Source organism: Elaeis guineensis, chromosome 3, assembly GCF_000442705.2.
Source record: "Elaeis guineensis isolate ETL-2024a chromosome 3, EG11, whole genome shotgun sequence".
Taxonomy (NCBI): domain Eukaryota; kingdom Viridiplantae; phylum Streptophyta; class Magnoliopsida; order Arecales; family Arecaceae; genus Elaeis; species Elaeis guineensis.
The window spans coordinates 123158533-123163673 of NC_025995.2; positions in this window are offsets into that span (position 1 = coordinate 123158533).

Below are 5141 nucleotides of genomic sequence, written 5' to 3' on the forward strand. Positions count from 1 at the left end.
CATTCGACGTCGGCTGAGGGTAGAGAGGATCGGCCAAGGGCCTGCCGCAACCTGAGCCCCGAGGAGGGAAGAGCAGCCCGGAGATCGACCTCCAATCGGGATCATCAACTCCATCTCTGGAGGACCTCGACGGGGTGCAGACCTTCTACGACCATGGGATTTGAAAAATCTGTAAATGTATTACTAACGACTTTGCTTTAAATCAAGATTCTTTTAGATTTGCATATCTTTTCCTTTCGGCATGGACTCGTAACGACAGGGGATAACCCCTTCAGACAAAAAAACAAAGTCATGTTAGGAACAGGAGGAGAACCTCGTCCTAACATGAGCAAAGTTGGAAGTCCGTTATCTTAGACGGACGGGGGGAGAGGCCCATATAACGGCCCTTATGTGCCCCACGCCATGTTAGGGAAGGAGGAGAACCTCTCCTAACTGAGCAAAGTTGAAGTCCGATTATTTTAGACCGGACGGGGGAGAGGCCCATATAACGGCCCTTATGTGCCCCACAGCCATGTTAGGACAGGAGAGAACCTCGCCCTAACATGAGCAAAGTCGAAGGCCCGTTCTCTTAGATGGATGGGGGGAGAGGCCCTACAAGCCCTTATGTGCCCCCACAGCCATGTTAGGACAGGAGGAGAACCTCGCCCTAACATGAGCAAAGTCGAAGGTCCGGTTCTCCTTAGATCGGATGGGGGGAGAGGCCTACAACGCCCTTATTGCCCCCACAGCCATGATAGGACAGGAGGAGAACCTCGTCCTAACATAGCAAAGTCGAAGGCCGGTTACTTTAATCGGATGGGGAAGAGGCCCTACAAGCCCTTATGTGCCCCCACAGCCATGTTAGGGACAGGAGGAGAACCTCACCCTAACATGAGCAAAGTCGAAGGCCCGTTACTTTTAGACCGGATGGGGGGAGAGGCCCTGCAACGCCCATATGTGCCCCCACAGCCTGTTAGGAACAGGAGGAGAACCTCATCCTAACCTGAGCTGAAATCGACTACATCAGGAATAGGAGGAGAACCTCTCCTGACGCCAACTAAGATCCGTCATTCAAGACCAGATAAGAAAAAGAAAATCTTCTCGACGGCCCCTCCGCGCTCCCGCGACCCCGCTAAGAGAGAGGGAAAACCCTCACTCGAGAAAAGAAAAAGAAAAAAGGGGGAAGTTAAAAAGGAAAGCGACGAACTACACCAGCGACAAATGAAAAATAAATTATGTCAAAGATACAGGGACCTCGTCTCCACGAGGATGGAGATTCTTATCAAAAATCTCCAGTCTCCAAGAGGCTCTCAACACAGGCCAAGGATAAGACGGCTTCCTCAAGGCGACGAGAAGTTCAGACCCCAGCTCGAACTCTGAAAGAAGCGTCAAACTCAAGTGGCCCCGGACAAATCTGCGGCCATAAACAAAAGGGACAGGTCAATGCGACGATGATTGGGTACCTTCGAATGACATCGATATCGAGCAAGGCAAAAACAGAAAGAAGTTCGGCAAACGATAACTCAACACATGAGTAGAAGAGGTAATGAAAATTTCTTTTCATTTCATTAGCTAAGTATGCATTACAAAGCCTGAAGGCCGAAAAAGAAAGACGACAAGAAAAGCAAACCAACGTGGTGACGACAGGAACCTTCAGACAACATCGACATCGAACGAGACAAAAAAATAAAAGAAGTTCGATGGACGATAATTTAACACAAAGTGCGGAAAGGTAACAAAAAATCTCTTTTCATTTTGATTAACAAGGTATACGTTACAAAGCCTGAAGGCCAAAGAAAGAAGAACAATACGACAAGACCTGAAAAGAATACATTAGAGACCGCTTCAAGCTTTCGACTTCTCCTTCCAGTTCCATCTTTCTCAGCAGTATTTCCAGTACGTATGATGAACCCATCGGCTCTCACCCTCCACCTCGTTCCGCCCCATTGCGAAACCTTAACCCTAAGGGAAAAGAGCGGGATAGAACTCAAGGGGCGGCGGCGGCGACGACGGCGGCAACGACGACCTGCTTCAAGAAGAATCGGAAGTACCCGGTGGCCGCGTAAGCCGGAGGCATGCACCACCACCATATTCTCTCCGACAATTACCATCCAGGTACTTCGACGAGGTCAGCATGCGCTACTTCCACCGCCCCGCAACAAGTTCTACTGTTCCGCCGTCAGCGCCGACCGCCTCTGGTCCCTCGACCCCGACGACGTCAAGAAGCCCGCCGCAGCTTATGACGGCAACTCCACCCCTTGACCGGTGCGCCCCGTTCAACTACTTTAAAATTCTCGGGCAGGACCACTCACCGGCCAGTTCCGTTATTAAATCCCTGTTGTTAAAGGAATTCTCCCTCGAGTCCCCTTCGAAGCTGTGGGAGCCTTCAGTGGCAGCTCGACAGCCGCTGAACTTGCGGGCCACCGTTTCCCTTCTCCTCCTCCTCTCGATCCGTAGCATCCCCTCGAGACGGACCTCCGGGGCAGAAGCCCTGGCGGGAGAACTCCTCGAAAGGGCTCGGGGGACTGAAGCTCGTGTCGTAAGGGACGTCGACGGCGAGGGCCGCCCGGGCAACTTCTACGTCCGTGCCTGCAACAAGAGAAAAGAAAGAAGAAATCCCAAAAAATCGGAAAGATTGCGAATAAACCCTCGGAAGCTAAACAAACAAAGCAAGAAGAGGAAGGAACAACAACAATGACAAGAGAAGCTTCGGGACCAACCTAGATTGGCCCGACGTAGGCGGGAGCCGCGGAGATGGCGGGGATTGACGCAAAGAACGCCTAGGGTCGAAAAGGGCCGATGGCGGCAGAACTCTCAGATAGAAGAAAGGCGCCAACTGGACTCTCAGGCGAAGTGAAGTCCCTGAAGGGAAGGAGTGGGTTTAAATAGGCAACAGGGCCTGGCACAGTCATGACGGCGGATATCCCTAGGCCGACCAATGCCGCATGTGTCCCACTCACATGGCGTACGGTTGACTGCTGACGGGGCCATTATTGCGTGGCACTTGGGACAGCCTCCAGCGGAAATTCTGAAAAGTCTCTTCGGATCGCCCCGATTTGAAAAGACTCCGGCATGTGCGCATTAAATGCCAGGATATCTAGGGCGATCGCGTGCAGAATTCAAGGGAGCAACTTCGGCTATGAAATTTTCTATACTTTCATTCGAAACTCGAACTCGGAAGTAGGAGACTGGTGTTGGGTATAAAATACCCCCAGCGAAGTTGTATCAGGAGTGACCCTCCCGGGACTCTACCGACGTCCGACCTTGGGCACATCTTTCCGAACCTCTCCGACGGTCGAGCTTCCGCAATTTCCCAAGTTCTGCCGACGGATAAACTCCCACAGCTTCTTCCACAAGTGTCGATCGGTTCCCCCGACGGACGAACTCCTGTCGCATCTCTCGGGCTTCTCCAGCGATAAGCTTCTTCGGTCGTCTATCAGGCTGCTCCAAGTGCTCTTGGATTCTACTATCAGCCGACCTCCTACAAGGGTCAACCGTTCTCCGGACCTCTTCTAGATCTTTTCCAACAGGATTCGATCGACTCCAATCCGAATTTCTTTCAGAACTTCGTCAGTGGCCGAACTTTCCCAACAGCAGATCTCCACGACGGATGGACTCCATCCAAATTTCTACGGCGGTCGACCGCCTTCTGGATTTCATCCGAGCTCCTACGGGAGCCGGACTTTAGCCCTGAGCTCCTATTGCAGGTAGACCTCATACGAATTCTTACAAGGGCCGGACTCCGAGCCCCCACCGCAAGCGATCTACTCCGAGCTTCTACTACAAGCAATCTACTCCAAGCTACCACTACAAGCGGTCTACTTCGAATTTCTACTACGAGCGGTCCACGTCGGATTTCTACTGTAAGCCTCCACCTGAGCTTCTATTGTGAACGAATTCCTTTTGAACTTCTATTGCAGGCAGGCTTCGCCGAGCTTCCTCAACAAATGATCCCCATCCGGACTTCTACGGAACCAGACTCCGATCGAACTTCTGTAGCGGACAGATTCCGGACGAACTCCTACGACACACGGGTCCAGCAGTCGGACCCCTCCAGCGGGTGAACTTTCCAGTCCATCCGACATCCACTGCTGGTCGATCTTTTGCCGATTCTGCATGAAACCGAACTTCGTCCACAAAAAGCCCCTGACCGAGCTTCTACAGCAGATGACCTTCGCCTGCAGTACTAGCGCCCAAGGCACCCAACGGTAGAAGCTCGCCAGCAACATCCGAGCTCCTCTTAGACGGAGAGCTACCCCTCTCCACCAGATACCCCAACCGAGCTTCGACCGACGGGCCTGGACTCTCTGGCAGGCCACAGTAATGGCCACGACTCTGCTCACTTCCTGTAACGAATCCACGCGGCTCCATCATGCTCTGGCAAGTCACGACAATGGACATCACTCCACTCTCCACAACAGGCTCCACGTGGCAGGCCACGGCGATGGCCACGACCCCACTCCACTACTCTCCGTAACAAACTCCTCATGGCCCCGAATGGCCCACTACCAGGTGGTTACAGACGTCGCTGTTAATCTGTTACGCCCTCCGTCTATAAAAGGGGACCCCCAGATACGTTATTCTCTAAGCTCTAATCTCTATCTCAAAACTATGCTAAAATTTTCGTTCGAGCACTCCATTCTTGTTGAGGCAGAGAACTGACTTGAGCATTGGAGGGTCTTGCCGGAGCACCCCAACTCCGGTTTAGACTTTTTTTGTAGGTCCCGACGGTGACCACGACTCCCTCGACTCCAGCTTCTTCGACGCCGATGGATTTTTGCACCAACAATTCTCTAATGCAAAAAATGAGTTGAAGCAAAAAAAAGAAAAAGTTTCTGCCCAGTGTGAAGTAGAGCATTGTTTGTTTAGAACTGGAGTTTTAGATGGGTGGAATTTTGAGAGACCTATCATATAATCACAGATATGAAATCATGTTCTTTTGTACTTCTGCTGTTGTTATGTTCACTCAAGGCTGTAGTTTCTGTGGGAGTTTTATTGCTACAAAGAGAGCATGTTGAAGGAAAGAAATATTGATTGATTCTTTTGATGGTCCCATGCTCTCAGGCTATTTTTGGTAGAGAGGATAAATTTTGGGTGTTTTCCCTTTGGATAAGCTAATTGATGGATAAGTCATCTCTTGGGCTGCACTAGACTAAGGATGC